At 40.4% G+C, this 20,869-nt stretch overlaps 1 protein-coding gene across 1 annotated transcript in view; it reads right to left on the bottom strand.

The window, feature by feature from the left end:
- Positions 1 to 9,286, bottom strand: part of LOC119779274 (ETS-related transcription factor Elf-1-like) — a 29,847-nt gene extending 20,561 nt beyond the window's left edge. Inside the window, exon 1 of the mRNA XM_038278849.1 lies at positions 9,080 to 9,286. The gene's annotated coding sequence lies outside the window, so the exon portion shown is untranslated. The remainder of the gene's footprint in view (positions 1 to 9,079) is intronic.
- Between the last annotated feature and the right edge of the window lie 11,583 nt (positions 9,287 to 20,869).

The following is a 20,869-nucleotide window of genomic DNA, read 5'->3' on the forward strand; positions in this document are numbered from 1 at the left end:
TATTGGCAGTAGATATGCAGCAGTTGCAGTTTTCTAGCTTATCACGGATCTTTAAAAAGCCGGTTTGGATTTTGGCCAATTCCTGTTTTACCCCTTCACTGATTTTTTTTGACCTTCAAAATTTAAATCCCCTTTGGGTGCAAAATGTTCAGCTCAAAGTATTTAGTTCATCTATTTTATTATGAGTCAAACATTACTGTATTCTGCTGTATCTGGTTCTAGATCGGACCAGATTTATACTGGGAACCAAGTAATGTTCAAGGAATTTGCAGACAGTGTTGAATTTTTTAAATAGGGATTAACCAGAAGTTGCACATCCCTTTAACCCAAAGTGTTATTTTATTTGTTTGATTAAAATATTAAATGCATAAAAAGAGTGAATCCTACCTATTATTTTGTTTTTTATCTTTGGAGCATTGATTCCAGACTCAATGATGTTAACCAACATGAAAAGAGGTTTGTATACAAGTTGTTAAAACAACCGTTTTACAGAAAATCTGTTTAATGCAGAAAAAAACATTTTTTTTGTGATAATGTACCCAGATCAGGGTATTTTTTACTGAAACTTCAGTATAATCTGTCTAGGAAATAACCAGGAAATGAATCTGCTAAACCAAATTTAGAGCTGTTATCTCTAGTGTTATAAATAAGATGATAAACATCTTTTAAAATTCATACAAGTTATTTTCTGAAACAAGTAAATAAATGCCTAATAAGAGTTAAAGACGTTCTTAGTTACTGTTCATTAAAGAGCAAGCAGAAAAGACAGACAACCATACTGGTACATGTGAAATTCTCTTGGTTTGATAACATGGAAATAAGAAATGCAACTTTATGGTATAAATAAAAAAAAATCCATCCATAAAAAACATGCATAAAGTGCTTAGATAACTTGCATTTTTAAACAGAACATTACTCTGATACATAGGCACACATAAAGTGAATGAGAGAAAGGGTGTGTTTTGACAGTCACCGTTAAAAATCAATCTGTTCTATAAACTCATTACTGGGACTCTACAAATATTCACATTTGCAATATAATTGCAGTTAAAATATGTATAAATACCCATGCTGCAATGGATTGGTGAGTTGTTGGATGCATGGATGGATGGATGGATGGATGGATGGATGGATGGATGGATGGATGGATGGATGGATGGATGGATGGATGGATGGATGGATGGATGGATGGAGTCACACATAGACTCAGGTTTTGGTCTTGTTACATTTAACAAGAGTAAAACACTTTACTTTCTCCCTCCAGCACTTTAGGTGGTTTGATGCTTAAGGTGTGTTTGCCAGCACAAACAAAAAAAGAGCGAGTTGCAGGTAGCATACAGATCTTTGCATGCAAGTCTGAAGCATCAATTTGAATGTAAACACACATATATATTTGTGGTGGAGAGGAAAGTTAAAAACAAAATCACAACCGTAAATTTGGTCTGAAATAGCATCCCATGTTTTCTTTCTCTGCTAAATTAAAAGAAGTCATTCGGCAAAGCTTAATTAGGGATCAAATTCTAATCCAATCACAAGCAGAAATAAAAACTTAAAGTGTAACTCACCCTGATTTAACAAACACAATCTCGCCCCCAGAAAAAATTCTAGCAATTGCCATCAAAGGGTTCAGTGCCAGCAGACCCCGAGGAGTGAAAATAAGTGTCTGGGAAAAATTCTACATTTACTGTAATGACTTGAAGGCTGTGTGGTGAAGACATGGCAGCTAGTTTAGCTTAGCCATATTAACAAATGGAGAGTGAGCAGAAGGACACTTGTAATCATACTCCGGATATATCTTTGAGGCAGAGGATTTTTCACCCCTTTTGTCACTAGAAGCTCCTCTTACCTAGCTGCCTACTGACTGAGCAATGCCAAAACCAGTGGATAGGATAACTCGCTATAGTGAGCTGCTTTTGATTCCAAACAAAAGGCAATGTTGACAAATCCCTGTACCTGTGAGGTAGGTTTGTTCCACCACAAACTGTTTGACCATGTAGGGAAATTCACTGCATCAGCCACCATTAATCCACTTTGGCAGCACTGAGGTGGTTTTCAGACAAAATTTGTAAGGCTAAAAGTACAGAAAAACAAAACACTGTGCTGGTGTGTTCACTCTAAATGCAAAACCTGCGAAAAATTTCCAGTTTCCTGTGCTTTTGCTCACCTAACATTTCTGTTCAAGCTACGTCATTCAGGCTTCTGGTGGTTGTTTTCCCATCGGCATGGCGGACATGGATTTTATGAAGCAAGTGGCAGAGCTTTTTTTAATTTGGAAAGCAGGACAAAGCTGTCTCAGTTGACTTCCCTGGAGATGGAACCATTATAGAGAATACCACCATCTCCTCCTGGAGGTGCGACTGGATGAGGATCATTTTAAAGAGCCTGCAGTCCTGTGTTGGGGCATAAATCACCCGGCCAATTGAGGTAAGGAAAGATGGCATTCTTGAGCTTACAGGAACAGGAACTAAGAGCAATAGGAGGATAGATCAGGAAAGTCCAAAAGCCATGTGGGCTTTTTAAAAGCCATCTACAAACCACTTAAGAGTTTATCTTTAGTCAACAATGTTTTCTCAGTCTTTTATTTTGATTAAAAATGCTTGCCTCTTTCACTGTAGTTCACAGCCATAACCAGTTTCTGATTTGGTTTCAGGACCAAATATTAACAAAAGTTTAAAATTTTGCTTTTCCCACTCTGCAGAGTCAGTGATGCTCTTGCTCTGCTGCATTCACAAAAAATTTGCTATTCACAGAATTATTCAGACCTTTGCCTTCCTCTGCCTTACAGTAAAGGACCGCCCTCTACAATAGGAATAATATCTAAATTGCTAGCTCTAGCCAAGAAAATCGGGTTTGGTTTAAACCCTTAAAATGAAAAGGCCACCACACATACCCATTTATTCAGTTTAAATGCAAAAAAGGAGATTAGGAGTGTGACTTTACCCTTAAAGTTAAAGTTAGCTAAAATAGCTCTTAGATAGCAAATTATAGATTGCATTGCAATCAGATAGTTGTCGGTTTGAGCCCTTTGATCAAGTCTACTGACTTGAAAAAGCACTATATAAGTATAGGCCATTTACCTTTTAAAATTTGTTAAATTTTTTAAATAAGCAAGTTTATCACAGAGAATATTATCACCTCTTGCAATTCAAATCCCTGAGCCTAACAACCTAACGTTAGTTTGTCAGTTTGCGAGCATTAGCCCAATTTGTTGCTAACACAAGTACTGCTCCAGCCTTTGAGCATTCCAACTACATTTTTAACAATCACTAATATCAGTAATGGGTGACTTTCCCTTAAGTGGAGATTAGAGTTCTGCAACCGCACACATCAAATGTCGCTCGGGTCTGGTTGCGAACCAGTTTTGCTGGTATGCTTCTGGACCGTCGGTCTGGAATTTCTAGGGACGCACAGCAGTTTCCCGCCAAAGCACAAGGGTCATGAGATGGTCACAAGAACTTTGTTTGGGCAGAGACCTTGGCATCTTTATATAATTTGTCTGAGGCATCGTACAAGTGGTTTGAACTCCCGAACTTCCTTGATTAACCTATTGTCATAGTTTTCCATTGTAGTTGTTCCTTGGTTTTTAAAAATGGTAGCCTCGGCACCAAATTGAGAAGGACGACCACATAGACCGGAAAGGCATACCAAGGAGCAATCACAGCTGCTTTTTGTCTGTGCACTTCCAATTTAGGTCTGCACGGGTTTGCGACCGTCCAACACGTAGTAAGGTTTTTTTTAGGTGCGCAACGACGGTTGCAGAACCTCTGTGCGAGGGGCGTGGTCGCGCACAGAGACAGATTTGACGGTTGCAGCGGCTATGCCTCAGAAGCATAAATTGGCCTTTAATGTCCATGCCCTTGTTTTAGACAAGGATAATTCCTGTCTTGTAAACGATCAAAGCATGTGATGAAACTGCATTGAAAGAGGTGAGATAGAGGAAAACCTGGAGAGAATTTGCTCATCAACGAAATTCGTTTGCACTTTTACAAAATTATTTTAAAGTGTAGGAGTGGATTAATGAAACAATAACCTCTACAAAACATGGGATGCATCGAAACCGGAAAGGTCCTATGGCTTCTTACATCCAAAATTGGTTTTAAAGTAGCCAGCCATGATGTTGAGTCTAAGACCAAGCCATCTCCACATAGTGAGGCCCCTGCTGGGAACCCAAACGACACCACCCACTCCTCCACTCTTTATCGATACACTCCAAGAAGAGTAGATCAGCTTTGGGTGGAAAGGTGGAATCTCTAAAGAAAACAGCACTGAATATAAGTACTTTAATAATGCAAAGATAGAATATACATAGAGGAGCATTAATACTGAACAACGGAGAAACCACGGGGGCTTTGCAAATGTTAGCTTAAAAATGCTTGAAACCATTTTTTTTTATCAGTGTAAAGTCCTGAGGTTAAAGACAGAGAACTTAAAAGGCTATACAGATAACAGGGACAGTTCATAGAAACAAACTGGTCTTTTCTTACAGAATAAGAGAGAAATATGTTGCTTTGTTTGTAAATGTTTGTAAATTGTATCCGAAAATGCTAAAGGGTAAAATGCATATTTTAATTAGTTTGAACCCCTTACCTTATGACCCCTAATGTAAAAAAAAAATTGGATTCTATTGTAGTTCTTTAGGTTTCTATAGGCCTCGTAGAAGCCTTTAAAACATTTCTTAAGAATTAAAATAAATTTTTTTTTTTTTTTGTTTTTTTGTTACAAATTTGAGATATTTTCAAGCAGGAACTGATGCAACTTAGTGTGGAGCTTCTTTAGTCTAGTCTGTGCATGTGGTTTGGAGTTGGCAGGGGCCCAAAAAGAGGGGATTGCCTTTTGCAGACATTCATGCAAAAACCACCACTGCCTAGTGACAAAGATGCAATTAAAGGGTTGCTTAAAGTTGTCGTGCAGGATATGGTAAACATACCCACTCATCAAGCGCACTTATCCGATCGTGCTGCATTAGTACCACAAACTACAACAGGGTTTAATGTTGTAGACCAATACTTGATAGAACTCATACACAATGTCTTCCTCTTTCGACTGGGGGAAACCTGAGGCATTTTTTTATCGTCCCCTGGGCCACCTTCTGGTGGGACGTTCCTAAACACCTCCCAGGGGAACATCGGGCACACTCTCAATTTCAGACATGGTAGAATGAAATAGTGAGTTCCAGGGACCAAGTGGTTTGATATGGAGCGATCCCAAAAATGTGTTTTTACTACAGGCCTCATTGTCCCCTACTGAAGGGAAGCATCCCCCAGCATGACACCGCCTCTGCTCTGCGTCATTAAACCAACCTCAAGTCTTCCTTCACAAATTGCACTCCTGTAACTCGGGCACTTTTTTCTCATCAACAGACTGAATTCATGAAGGATTTTAGCAATGTTGGAACAAACAGCTCCTCTTTTTTGCCTCTTTGTCTCTCTGCCTCTGATTGTCTTTCACAGGTTTGCTCTTTCTGCATGACTTGTGACCAAAGGACAAACAGGATATCTTATTCTTTCTTTTCCCAAAGCCTTCTTCTTGTCAGTCTTTATCAAATTTGTGCAGTGCTTGACCAACATTTATTCTCACTACAGATTTACCCTGATATCTGGTGCTCCGCTGCTCCCCCAGAGTAGCTATATACCTTCGCCTGCCTCTGCATATACTCTTGTTGTACAGGTTAAATGGGTAATGAGAGTTTGTTACAGATTATGTAACTAATCCTCACAGCCTCCTCACTGACCTCTCTGCTGTGTTTCTTGGTCCTCTTGATGCAGTTTCTTCTTTAATGTTCTTTTATAATCTTCTGAAGCGTTCCTAAAACTCAGGGATTCATACTAAAATTAAATCCTAAAGGCGAACTCTGTTTTCTTTTCTGGTGGTTCATATACTTATTTTCACTAAACATTTATTTTTCAGGTGTTAATTTAGTGGGGCTCAGTGGGGCAGTTGGTAGCACCTCCACCTTGCAGCAAGAAGGTTCCGGGTTTGATTCCTGGCCCGGGGTCTTTCTGCATGACCTGTTCTCCCTGAGCATGCATGCGTTCTCTCTGGGTACTCCGGCTTCCTCCCACACTCCAAAAACATAACCGTTTGGTTAATTGGGTTCTCTAAATTGTCCTTAGGTGTGAGTGTGTGTGTGTGAATGGTTGTTTGTCTATGTGTTGCCCTGCGATGGACTGGCGACCTGTCCAGGGTCTATCTCGCCCGTAGACAGGTGGAGATAGGCACCAGCACCACTTGCGACCCTGCTTAGGATAAGCGTGACAGAAAATAGATGGGTGTTATTTTAAAAGGTCTCTTTTTTCAGATTTTTTTGTTCAAATCTCAGTAAATGGAACAAAATAAAAAAACAAAGGAGTATGAATACTCCTGTGAAACAATTTACTTTGAAAATCTTATTTAAAACAAGAGTAGATTTTATGTTTTACGTTTTTTAACCATTTTAGCTTGGCGAAACGGCCAAGTGGTTTGTTACTGCTGAAGTTTTGCTTTGCATCTGACTGTTTTATGGTTGCATGGCTGTTCAGGTCAAAGCACACATGAGTAATCAACAACTGTTTATGTTGGAAAACAGACAGTGAGGACTGAGTTTACCGCCCAGCTGTTTCTCCTCTGAGCAGGATCCACGGCTGCACAGCGCAGCACCCTGCTCATATGGGTTCATTGTTAGCGTGCCCTGCAGCCTGCTGCTTCTATAGACACTCCAACTGCACTGTAAACCCGGATAAGTAGAATGTACTTAAGAAAATCAAGGTAACTCGTTGCCTTAAAAAATTTAAGTAATGTGGTATTAGTTGTATGAGTGCAGTAAACTATGTTAAATGTACTTGAGCACCTAATGGATTGGAATAGAATATTTAAGTTGTATTTACTGGTAATCAAGTTGTAGTAACTGACGATATGTAGTTGGAGCAACAGCTTAACACCTGTCAATTAAACTTAGCTTGTTAAGTAGGCATTACTGCATTTTAGTTCAATTAAATTGTGTATTCAAATTGACCAAACTTATATTTTTTAGTTCTCAAAACGTGTTAAATTAATAGAGCTGTACAAAATACATTTCACTTCAACTTTTTATTGTTTTCATTGAACATTTTATTTGTATCAACAAAAGAAATTTCAAAGCCCAAAAGATTTTAAATGAGCAGATCTTGGATCTTACATGGCAAGCTGATTTTTAAGTGTTTGAAGTTTAGGCCTCAGATCTGTCTTACCCAAGTTAAGAGGTACCTGCTGAAAAAAATCAAAGGTGTTCTTCATGTACTTTGGGTAGCTGAGATGGAGTGCATAGGTAAGTCCAAAGACCGTGTACATGGCCTGCGGAAGGTTCTCAACTTCCATCACTACATTTCCCTCCAGGATAATTCCCACTGAGGATACATTATGGTGAATGGACTGCTTGTGTGGAGTTATATTTTCTTGTTCATTGCGGAGGACCCCCACAGGAACATTGTTGTGCACACTTTCTTCATCATTGTCCTGAAAGAAATAACAGTACATGACTTTGTTAACATCTTGCAGTCAACAGCCTTTACTGTTTTGCAGCCCACACGTCTGACCTGTATAGAGTTCACCCCCTGCCTAGTTCAGAAATTAGTGCAAAAGGAGTTAAAAAATGATAAGAGGCACATGATACAGTTTTGGATGGTGCCTTTTTATGTATGCATACAAATCACATCAACATAAATTAAAAAGAACCAGTTAAACAATCCTTTCCTTCTGTGGAGTAAGGAAAATTACAGTTAATAGAGAATAGCTTCTTAAAGTAACTGAAAAATAGCTTTTCTAACCAAGCAAGATAACTAACAGGCTAACATTAGCTAAGTAGCCTTTGCTAAGTACTGCAGCAAAACAAGAGATTAAACTTACCGTTTTGTGGCTGAACTCACTTCATTCACCGAGTGCTTTAAATCTCTGTGGAATGACTTCCTTGTTATAAGTTGTTGAAGATCTCAATAACGCTGTCGTCTGTTTTGTCTCAAAATGCTTCGGAGTTCCTCAGTGCCAGCTTTTCTATTTCACTCGCTCAAAACTGGTCTAAACCGGATTTTTCGCGGGCAGGTGGATGACGTGAGAGGCAAACTAATGATATTGAGTTGTCTGAGCTCAAATACATAATTACAATAAGCTAGATCATTGGAAAGTGGTGTTTACTCAGAAAAAATAGTTAATATAAAGAATTTAGTGATACTAACTTAGTTTGTTTAAGTCCAAACCATTGACTGTACTTAAAAATATAATTACACTGAAAAAGGACATAAAAAAGTTCAGCTTAATTGAAATAAACAAGTAATGTCAGTAAATTAGACCTCTCTAAGTACTATGAACTCAGTTTCTTTGAGTACAAACAAAATCTGGGTTTACAGTGTGTAGAGCCCTTTGTTCATCAACAGTCTGGTCACATAGGTTTGTCCCTGTGGCCCCGGTGCTCTGATCTAAGTCTGTGAAGAGGCTGCCAGGCCCCCAAGGACACTGATAAGACCCCCACCACCACTCCCCTTCTGCCATAACATTCATTCCCCGGGTTGTGCTGCTGTGTGTCTGTGTGAGGAAAAGAGAGTCAGAAAGTGAGATAGAAAAGAGCGGGAAGGTTTTTTTTAACAGAATAGGACAGAGTATATATGTGTGAACTCGGCCGGCCTGATAACAGCATGGCAAGAGAGGGTGAAGATGATAAGCCCCTCTTGTTACTTTGGGTAACCAGGCCTTTTGAGGAGAGCACAGTGAAGTTTGGTGCGCATGTTTGCAGGAGATGGAGAGCTACAGAGAGTACAGTGGAGGTTTTAATAGGTGTTCACTATTTTTACAAGCTGCACCTGTCTGCCTGCTTGTATAAATGGATGAGCTATCTCTGAAAGAAAAAAAAAATCCTTTTTAACAAACATTCTCAGGTAAAAGCCTTAAATGCACCACAAACTGTTAAGATTGGAAAAAGTTCGCACTTAACTACTTTCACTTTCTCTTCCACACATGTCACCCAGTGCACAGACGCCAAATCTACTTTATTCTACTTGTTTTGCTCATTTCTTTTCAGTTGTATAGAACAAAGCACCTCAAGGTTGGTAAACAGAGGAAGAAGCAAGCTTACCTTATCTATACAGCTCCTTTCTGTGTGTGACCGAGCAGCAGTTGCCTGAGAGAGGAACGGAAATTGTTCTCATTACATCTGACAAACTAAGAGCCCTCATCTGCTCGCAGACCTGGGATCAGTTTCCTTTCTGTGGATTCCCAGGAACCAGAGAGGGAGTGACGCACACAGTTAAAATCAGAGATGTCAGTTGTTGCTTCCCTTTTATTTTTTTTATTCCAGAGAACTAGTTGTGTCACATCCCCTCCCACCCCAACACACACCAAGTCCACAACACACACACACACACACACACACACCCACACACACACACACACACACACCAACACACACCTCTTCCTCTTGCCTGGTCCTGTGAGATCTTATTGGTTACCTGTGTTGTTAGCAAAAGTAACCCATGGAGACAATTGTCAGTGAGGCCAATGTAAACACAGGTTTATTTGCAATGTAAAGCAGCAGGCCAGGCCTCTACACACAGATGTGCAGCTTGCATTAAAGCATATTAATAAAGGTTAATGATGAACTCACTAACTATTATATTTAACGGAAATTGAAAAAATTTAAAAGCAGCAATATTCTTCAAACAATGCATGATATTTCTGTTCAATTTTTTGAATAAAAAGGCCAACCAAAAAAAAAAAAAAAAAAAAAAAACAGAAGGCAACAAGAATTTAGGGCTTTACATAGACCCTGACGCCCCCTACTGGCAATACTTTGCACCTGCTCCTTTAAAGAGAAATCCTTGTGATAAAAGCACAAGATTTTTGATTTTAAAAACTCATTTATTCACTCAATGGTGATCCAAAAATTATTCAACACAGCTTCAAATTAACACATCCATAAATGAAAGTTCAGAATTAATTACATTAAACAAAACACCTTCATAGTCCCAAATATTATGAAAAGTATTTAGTTCATCCATTTTTAGATAATATTTAAATTCTAACATAACTCTTGCCCTAACCATACTCTTAAAGAGCATTACACAATCCATATTCTGTCCATTATTAATTTTAAATTTTCTACTCAAATAAATTGCAAGCTTTGCTTGACCCAGAAAAAAAATGTAACAATCGTCCAATTTTCTTCTTTCCTTTGCCATATAAAAACGCCCCCTACTGGCAATACTTTGCACCTGCTCCTTTAAAGAGAAATCCTTGTGATAAAAGCACAAGAGGAAGAGAAGGAAAGGACAGAACCCCTTCCATCCCAGAGCTGGGATTAGAGACCTCTACAGGTTTATTTGTAAATTACCATTTAAACAGTCTCTGTCAGTCACTGTGCTGATGACTGCATCATTTAGCCTTATTAGATTTGTGAAAAGAAAAATGCTATCTATAAATAACAATCATTGCAAAAAGGGACCTTTTAACTCCTTTTCCTATAAAGTATGTCTGATGAAAATATTTCTGATCAGAAACTTTTCTTTGACAGCTGTAGAGGTACAAAAGGAAAGCCTGTTTCTTTATTTTTGGATCATGGCATTTGCCTCAGAGGCGTAAACAACAACTAGAATCAGTTATGATGCAGCGTAGATATTTTCCAACCAAATATGATTCTGAGGTTAAAATTATTCTGTCCTAAAAAAAAAAAAAAGGAGCAGAAAATGGAGTTTAATATAAATTTTAAAACATGATCTCAGATAAATTGCCTTCCTTTCTTAATAGCATCCCCTGGTGTTCAACCAACACTGAGAGTTAGAAATGGCCTCTGATCCACCTATAAAGGTGTAGGTCTCTTCACAGAGGAAAGCGGTTATGATAGTATATCCTTAACATCAGAACAGATCCTAAAAGTGAGTAAAAACGATCATTATTGTCATGTGTACTGAGTCAAAGCTTCATATAAGTGTAATGAAAGAGGAAATAAATCTGTAATGAAAAGTTAGATTAATATTTTTGTCTCAAAGTTCCATAAACAGCCCACCAATCCATTATTTGTTGGAAAAAAAAAACCTTTCAAATATGATTTTCTCAGATGGTGTTTTTTATTTTCTAATGTCCCTTAACCCTTTAAAGTCTGATCCAAGAATAAAACAAAACAGAAAATGACTTTTTTTTTTTGTTTGAAGTCCTTATTTGGCCTTTTAACAAAATATGTAAAAAGAAAAAACAGAAATAAATGTTTGATATTAATAATTTATTACTATGCGATAAGTCAAGATTATTTTTTGTGTAGTCTTCTGCCCTCTGTTATCAGGTATATCTGATTGTGTACAATAGGATTTTGGATAGTGGCAGGATATCTCCTCATGTCAGCCTGCACTGTAGAGTCATGGAGTCACGACCTCTGTGTCTCATGCATTTGATATTTTTGCTCACCTAAGTGTTTACCTGGATCATCCTTGGTTGCCTTTCAGGTTTCCCCACTGGATCTCTCTCACTCCTCAGGACCCAACCCTTGCTGTCCTCTTTCTTGCTGTGAAAGCTCCAGCAAGAGGCTCAAACCCACCGACTCCCAGTAACACTCTCCATACCTAAGCTGCGTTACATTCTCCTCCCACATTTGCATCACCGTATCCTTCTTCCAGTTAACAGAAGAAAAAACAATCCCTTCATTCTTTCCTGGCATCATCTTCACTCTACATAAATAATGTATATGCATTGAATCAAACAATGGGAACATGTGATAAAGATTATCCTAAGTGATTGAGTGAACGAAAGAAAAAGTATTAGATCAGGCTTCAAACTAATGGATGGATACTGGTGCTTTTAGTTATTGCAGAACAGCTGTTCTGCAGTCAAGTTGTTTTTTGGTTTTTAAGCCTTGCCCCACTATAGCTCTCTGTGTTTCTCCATCGCTATCATGTTCTTTGCCCCTCAGGTTGGTTGAAGCTCAGAGGGGGCGGGGCCTTATCTATTGTTGCGCCTCATCTATGGAGCAACCTACCAATTAGAGAGACTCCTTCACTGCCAAACTCTAAAACCTACTTTTATTCTTTTGATTTTTGTTTTGTTTTAAATTGGATTTATTGCTTTTGTGAGACTTTCTAATTTTTTATTTTATTTTTTTTTACAGTGTCCTGTCTGGCAATGTGGCAATAAGAATAATTGTCTTGATGCCAAAAGGAGCCCAACAGATTTTACTTTCACAAGTGTAGCAGTATGGCAATTGCCATATTGCTCCACTTGTTTCATGCATATAAATTGCTTTATTATAATTATGCAGGGAGTTTTACAGTTCATATGGACACTGCAATGTAAATAGAGCAGAAAAACAGAAGAAGAAAAAGGAAAGAAGAAAAAAAAACCCCAGAAAAGATGAAAGATGAAAGAGAGAGGAGATAGAAAGGAGACAATGTTTTTGTGAGTCTTTCTGATGCCTTAATTATTATACAACTTGTGCTTACAGAGGCTAACTCACCCATCCATCCATCCATCCATCCATCCATCCATCCATCCATCCATCCATCCATCCATCCATCCATCCATCCATCCATCCATCCATCCATCCATCCATCCATCCATCCACACACACCTCCTCCAGCTGCTCTCAGGGGAACCCTGACGTGACACCAGGCCAGCTCAGAGACATAGACCGTCCAGCGTGTCCTGGGCTTTCCATGAGGCCTCCTCCCAATAGGACATACCTGGAACACCATCCAGGGAAGGCAACCAGGAGGCATCCGGTATAGAAGCCCAAGCCACCTCAGCTGGCTCGTTTCGACTTGGAGGAGCAACAACTGTACCCCGAGCGCCACCCAAGTAACTAAGCTCCTCACGCAATCTCGAAGGGTGCGCCCAGCCACCCTGCAAAGGAAACTTATTTCGGCCGCATGTATTTGCCATCCTGTTCTTTGGGTCATTACCAAGATCTCATGACCATGGAGGGTAGAAACTTAGATCGATCAGTAAATCAAGAGCTTTGCCCCCTTGAACAGCTCCCTCTTCACCACAACACTCCGATACAGCAACAGTATCACTACCGATGCCACAGCGATCTGTTTATCGATCTCACGCCCCATCCGTCCCTCACTTGAGAACAAGACCCTGAGATACTTGAACCCCTCCACTTGAGACAAGGACTCTCCACCGTCCTGAAGAGGGGAGTCCATCTTTCTCTGGTGGAGAACCATGGCCTCGGAATTGGAGGTGCTGATCCTCATTCTGTCCGCTTCACACTTAGCTGTAAACCAACAGGACAACATCATCTGCAAACAGCAGAGAGGATATCCTGAGGTTCCCAAACCGGACACCCTTGGGTCCCTGGCTGCACTTAGAAATTCTATTCATAAATGTAATTAACAGACCCGATGACAAAGGGCAGCCCTGGTGGAGACCAACATGCACCGGGGACAGGTCTGACTTACTGCCTGCAATGTGAACTAAGCTCCTGCTGCAGTCAGAGAACCTAACTGTAAAAATTTGTTTTTTGTTATTTTGATTTCATTATTAAAGAAATAAAATGTAAGAGCTGCAAGAATCTCTCTGGTAGCTGTCTCCTTTAATGGTCATATGTCTGGAATAAGATGTCAGGTTGCTGTTGGGAGCTGGAGAAATTCCACCTTTCTCCAGCAGAGTCCGCCGTGGATCCTCTGAGGGAGCCTCCTGCACAGCTGCAGCTCATCAAGACCATCAGAGGATCCACTACTTAAGCTGTCTTCAGACCTTGCCTCAACGCCGCAGTGTTGTTCCAGTTGGTCAGCGCTTAAGCCTAGATCCTCAGTGAAACTCTTTGACTTTGAATCCAGCCTGGATTCTAATTATTGTCTCTGTCTTCCAGGAAACCTGTGTCTCCTCTGTGAAAGCTCTGGAAGAGCTAACCTGCCGAGCCCACCCTCAGAGCCAAACCTGAAGAATCTCAGAGAACCTCCAAGCAGCTCTGGACTAGAGCTGGAAAACCCAAACCAAGGTCTGTTCAATATAGACGTGAGACGCTGAAGCAGCAAACGGACTCTGCTGAAGAACTCCTCTCCAGACTCAACAGTGACTCTCCCAAAGCTAACCTCAAGAACCCTCAAGGTACAATCAGTGATCCTCTGGAAATCAAACCTCTGTTGGCAACGCTAACTGAACTGTCTCTCACGCAGACTCCGGTGAACCAGTATCCAGGCCCCGAACCAGAACCTGTACATTCTGTGTGCTTGTGCATAATAAACTTGTAAAACTTTCATCCCTGTGTCCGTTAGTGGTGTTCTGCATTCTTGGGTCGCTTTTAGTGAACCCATCATGACAGTTGCAAGACAGGAGTTGTTTCTTTCAAACAAAGCATCCAGGACTGGTTAAAATCTTGTGGAAGAAGTTTCACAATAAGTGAAATAAGTCCAGCTTTACCTCAAAATGTCTGTATATGTGCTGGAAAAGCGGCAGTAAACATTTCTTTTTTGTGTGTGTTAAATCCAATCACACATCAGAAAATCAGCAAACGACTTGCAGAAAGTTTTGGAATGGCTTAGCTAGAGTCCAGAGCTGCATCTGATAGAAAAGCCTCGAGGTCTGTGTAGACCAGATGTCCTAGTTTTGGGCAGATCTATGTGTACAAGCCAAAATGGGCAAATTTCATTAAGTAAAGAAATGGGATGCCGACTGACTCCTACAAGGAATGCTGAAATAGAATCAAAAGGTTTAACAACATTATTAGTTTGAGAGTTAAATCATCAGAATAAATCAATCATCTGTAGGAGCAGCAGGAGACTTAATGCATCGGTATGACCCAAAAAATTAAGGTTTCATCTCGTGATTTTTATAATAAGAGCAAGATTGGATTATTGCAAAATGGGTTTACATCTCCCGCTCCATCACATAGAAGCAGAACACTTCGCTGAGATAAAAAAAAAGAAAAAAAAAAAAAAAACAGTCCTGCATTCTGATTAAATGTTTTAGATTTTTAATCAAGTATGAGAAACACAGCAGGCGCCTGCTAAGTTTATGAGACAGTTTGAAGACATACTGTGAAGCTGAAATGTTACATATGGGTCTGTTAGTAAAATGGCTGATGGATTCTGGGGGGAAAAAGCAAAGGAATGTCTTCAGCGTTGCCATAGCTGTATCAGCACTGATCCATGCCACATTTGATTAAACTGCTTGATAATGTGTGCGGGAGAGTATCTGATTTATGTCTTTTCTTTTTCATGGTTTTTATCAATGCAGACACTGTTTTCAAAAATAGGATACTTAAAATTCAAACTAACTAAAAAAAAGTGTACAATTTGACAGTATATTGAAGCAGTTTTGGGATTTTTTATGTGTCCTGACAAACATGGAGAAATGCTTCTCATCCGTCTGCAGAAGGAGCTCAGATTTCCCTCTAATGTCGTCTGTCTTCTGGTTGCCTCAATAACAATACAGGTCTGGACTTTGACTGGGCCCCTCTAGGTCATGACTATTTTAATGTAAAACAATGGCTCTCTAAACATAGTTATGCTCTGTTTTTAAGCATTAAATTATTGCATTTTGATACATTAAGGCCAGAGGTCTTCAACAGGGGGTCCGCGACCCCTAGGTGGTCCATGGAGGTACTGCATGGGGGTTGTTTTTTTTTATATTCCCCCTGCAAATTTTTTCCACTAATTGAAATGTCTTTAAAGGTACACTATGCAACCGGTGTTGATTTTCCAGCGAGGCTCCCCCCAGAGGGCAAAAGTAAAAGTGCACTGTTGTAAATATGCTCAGCTGTTCTCCTGGTTTCTCCGTCAAGCCAGGCGCGGTTGTTTTGAGCTTAGCAGACAGGCGAACGCAGCTGGCGCGACAGAAGCAGAGAGTTTACATGCAAAGTCAATGGTTGACGCGCGTCAAGGCGCAGCAAAAGGTCCCGCGGCGCTTTTTGAGCAGCAGGCGCAGCGCGTCTGAGCAGCTGAAGCAGCGCGTCGGGCGCGTTTAAGCATCTGACGCATGTGACGCGCCGCAAATGCGCTGCTGCTCGAGATGGAAAAATTTTATTTTTGCTGCTCGACGCGCCGCCTCAACCAATCAGAGAAGCTGATCTGGGATCTGGCAGGGAGAGAGACACAGCGCTGATGATGAGAGCGCTATTATCACTCCTCTTAAACAGTTTATTGATGCCTAAATTAACTTAAAATGCAGAAATCTGCCGGCAGAATATGTTCGCTTTTATTATCCTGCTGCCTGCAGTTTGGATTATTTAGATGAAAAACACCTACCAGCTGCCGCCGTGAACCGCGAGGAGGCGACCCAGCCAGAGGCTGCTGATGAAGGGATTCCAACTGTCGGCGCACCGCTGGTATGTGGGGGTCTGAGCGGCTCCGACAGAAAAAATATTGTAAGGCAGGATGATAATCTGAATGAACTGACTGCACTGATTACGTTTTCAGGTGTATTTTCTCACTTAAAAACATATTAACACTACTTTATTCCCACTGATCACAGCAAATATAGCTGCAAGGCAGAGAAAGGATAGTGAAGCTCCGCCCAAAGCGCGTCAGACACACTTTTGCACCGCGCAGCCAGAGCAGCAAAGCTGCTTCAGCCGCGCGTCAGAACTAACTGGTACAAGCAGTAAAAATGAAGCAGCAGACGCGATTTTGCTGCTTTTGCTGTGTCCTGTGTGAAAGCAGCACTGCACAAAGATCGCCACTGTGCTAGCAACGAGCATGCTTTTAACTGGGGGCGTGTAGCAGTTCTCGCCGTGAAGCAAGACCGACTCTTGCGAGACTTCTGAGCCCGTGGGTGCGGGTCGGTGCTCCTGCAATTGCAAGTGCGGTTTTTCCCCCACAGACCACCAGGGCGGCCGAGAATACCTTTGTTCAACCTGAAATGACTCATTTAGTCATCCATAACGTTATGGAACACATTAATTAACTGAAAAATGTTGCATAGTGTGCCTTTAAATACACATGAATATAAATTCAACACACTGCAGTAAACAGATAAATGGAGATAGAAGACGTCTTTCAGTCATCAATGCATACATTCAGCAACACACAGGAGCTCTTTCAAGTTGAGCACCGTTTCATTCACAACACCTGTCCCATCAACCAGAAATCAGAATCAGAAATACTTTAATATTCCCAGGGTGAAATTACTTTAGTTACATGACTCCATCTGTAATAGAGTGACTATAGGACCAGTTTGATATAACACAATTTCATACACTATACATATTTAGGGGGTCCCTGCTCCATCTCGTCATCAGTTTGGGGGTCCTTGGCTTGGAAAAGATTGAGGACCCCTGGCTTAAACCATTGCATCAATATGTACCCTAAAATCAGCTGTATAGTAGTTGGATTAAAAATGTAATGAAATAAAAGGAACCAGAAGTGTCCTTCAGCTGTCATTAACCCCGATGAAATCAGCTGGTGTTAAATTAGATAGAAAACTGGACAATCTGTCTGGTAAAATGTAAAAAAAAAACAAAAAACAGAACAGAACACTTTAATTGAATGAATTGTGCATTTAGACCATTTTCAAAATGCTCCCATTTTCCTCATATCTTTTAGGATAAAGGTGGTAAAGGTTATAGTAAGAACTCATACATGTTTTGCAGGATCTTTTAGAAATGAAAATAGTCTCCATGTGTATGCTTCTGGCTCCTAAATGACTCTTTATCTTGTACTCTTGCCTCCACGGATTTGTCATCCTATTGTTCAGACAAGCAATAAAGGCCAAGTGTGTTAACAGGGAGGTTCCGAGACACAAATTTTCCCGTCACCCCCACCCTGGATGCAGATGTGGGGAGGAGACGGATGGAAGAAATCCTCCTGAGTCCATGGAACGTTGGGCTGATGAATTCCTCCTGCTCGTCGCGTCTGCTCACCTCCTGTGAGAGTGTGTTCTCAATGCAAGTGTGCAGCATTTGTGTATCTGTGGAAGTGAGTGATGAGCTGCATTTTTGTGTCATTTATTAAGCCTTCGTTGTAGTGTGAAAATCAGCGGTGGGTGATCATAAACAGGTCTTTGAAGCAAAGAAGGTTTAAGCTGGTTTCTGTGCATGCACACTTGACAGCAGCTCCACACCTTAGTGTGTGTGTTCTCAGTTTTTTTTTTTTTGCCCTTGAAGTTATTTTCATGGCTCCACACACACACACACAAACATTCCCTCTAATAAAAAAAGAACATTTTCCTTTGTTCTTTTCAAATGTTTGCAGATGATGTGCCAGACTACGGCTTCTCTTCTCTCTGTTATCAATCCAGATACTCTTGAACTCAGATGGAATCGACTAATATCAAGCGCTCTGCCTGCACTTTAAATCATTACACGTCTGTCAGACTCAGTTTTTACTTAGATGTGATCTAAAGAAAATATGTGAATATCTAGGATTCTTAATTTACTTTAAAGAATTATAAGTGTGCCGACTGAAGAGCTGTCACCTCTTGAACTTTTGGAAAATGTTTTCTATTATGTTTAAATACATATAATGGTTTCTGGATGCAGTTTGCTGGAAGCCGCCAAAAGGCACCAAAATACAAAACATGGGATAAAGGGGAAAGCATGGAAAGAGAGAGAAAAAAGGTTCAGATTGGCTTAACTTACCACCCCAACCCCAAAAGCAAGACCCGGAGTAGAGGACATGCTGTTTCTAGCCATGTGTCTCCAGCCGTTTGTGTGTATTGGATGCAGAGAAATGTGCTGCGTCTACTGTTTGTGTAAGACGTTTATTTTTCTGCTGAGGCGTTCTGAACAAGCTGGATCTCTACAGTCTCCATGAGTTATTTTGCTTTTGGGGTTATTTCTTTAACAGTTGGCTACTTGACACATTTACAAAGCTCTTTTTTTTTTTTTTTTTTTACATCTTCAGAGCAAAAATCCTCGGAGACAGAGCATGACAGTTTTCCTTTCTTCCCAAGTTTACAGCTCTTTTTGTTGCCGTGCGTTTAAATGGATGGAGGGAGCAGTTCGGCTCCCCCACTGGATTAAGTGTTTTCAATCAATTCAAGTGCCGCTACAATGTGAATCTGAGAAGAAAAAAAACAATAACACATAGAGATGTTGCTGCATTCTGCATGCAATGGTAAGGAAGCATCGAGGTGTTGCTTTGAAGTTTAATATGTGCACATGCCTACTGTTAAGCATGGTGGCGGCTGCCATTGAGAAAATAACATTACATGGGTTAAGAAACTCTGCTGTGAGATGGTGGATGTGTCAGGAACCGAGGACCGATGGACCCAGTATTCAAGGAGAGACTATCAGTAGGAAAGTTAAAAAAGGTTTATTAAATTAACAAAAACTAAAGTGGAGCTGTTGCTCGCGGACACTGCAGGATGGGGAGCGGGGCACCGCCCAATCACAGACACTCTGGTTTAACAGTCCAGTCCAAGAATTTCCCCAAGTGCTGCAGTCCCAAACAGACAGGAACAGGATCCAGATCAGGCAGGAACAGTACAGGTGGCAGGATCCAGACTTCCAGGCATCCACAAGCTCCCAGGAGGGTTCAGAGTCTGACTGGGACCAGAAGCATGACCAGGTGGTCACGCACAGCAGCAGACAGGATCCGGTGCAGATGAGCAGGCTCAACGGAAGAGGTTAGCCAAGACGGGACCTGGAACCAGAACTTGATGCAGGACTTTAAACTGGTCTCCTCCCCGGAGCCAGGCTTACTGGAATAAAAACTGAACCTCCCCTCATATAGAGCCAAAAAACCCAGAGGGCTCCACGGGGGAGGAACAGTGGACGATCAGGAGACGAGACAAACACTAAAACCCTCTTTCCACTGGCTGCCAGGATCCAGGGCATGAACCAAGGCAAAAACTGAACGGACAGACTAACAAAAAGACAAGTAATGATCTGGCACTGAATGCTCAGGCTGAACTGAATATAACCAAGAGGAAACAGGTGAGAGGAATAAATCATAATTGAGGCAGGGAGGGAAAATGACAGGTGAAAGGAATGACTAATTAAGGGAGAGCAAACAGGCCAGGTCATGACAGGATGTTGCACAAATAATTCTTATGACTGGTAGAAAGTAGAAAAATAGCCCCGAAGACATATAATTAAAATAAGAAAGACGGAACAATCCAAATACAGATTGGTAACCTGAAGAATGAGGCCTTAGTAAATGGGTTAAACTGCAGCAGTCAGCTACCACCTATTTCCACTTGTTTGTTTGTCGTTAGCTCAGTATCTTGGTTTTCAATGCTAATAGAGTGAAAAAAAGCCTTTGGCAGTTCACCAGTATGAGGAGCAATGCTTTGGAAGCTCCTTGTGCCTCATGTGGCGCGTTTCTCTGAGCTGAGAGCCCTCCAAACCAGGAGCTGCTTCCAAACGCTAATGCCAAGCTTTGAAGAATCTCTACTTCATTGCTTAAAAAAAAAAATGTCAAAAAGGTATCAAATAACAAAATTATATATAGTTAAATGTAATAATGAAACCTTTGAGCACTTTTGGATGTTTTTTTTCTTGTTCTTAATCGTTCTTTACATTTTGCTGTCATTTACCTACAGCAGTGTGGTGTTATTAAAAATAAAGATGAGAATCTGTAATTTTGTTTCGCCTAAATCTGTAATGCAACTCTATAGTGATTATGCTTTGATGGTCTGCTGAAAAAGACCCATGTAAGTCTACTTATTTCTTTAGCTCAGGTTTATGTAACTCTACTGGTAAAATGGCAGATTTAAAGTGTTCTCACTGCTTATTTTCTGACAAGATAAATGCTATGTGTTACATGATAGCCTACAAGTAATACTAAAAACTCTGATTCATGCTTCAATAAAATTAAAAGCTGCCCACATGGACAAACTGAATGCCTTCAAGAAAAAAGCTTTACAGTCAGAGGAGATAAAAGCTATTTTGACTTACGTAGTATTTGCACCTTAACACTGCTTTAACTATAGACATTTCTAATCAAAATTATTGTGCATTTTGAAGTATAGCATTAGAAAAACGAAAATTCTAATC

This window comes from Cyprinodon tularosa, unplaced genomic scaffold (genome assembly GCF_016077235.1).
Source record: "Cyprinodon tularosa strain WSP-4 unplaced genomic scaffold, ASM1607723v1 ctg145, whole genome shotgun sequence".
Classification (NCBI taxonomy): Eukaryota; Metazoa; Chordata; class Actinopteri; order Cyprinodontiformes; family Cyprinodontidae; genus Cyprinodon; species Cyprinodon tularosa.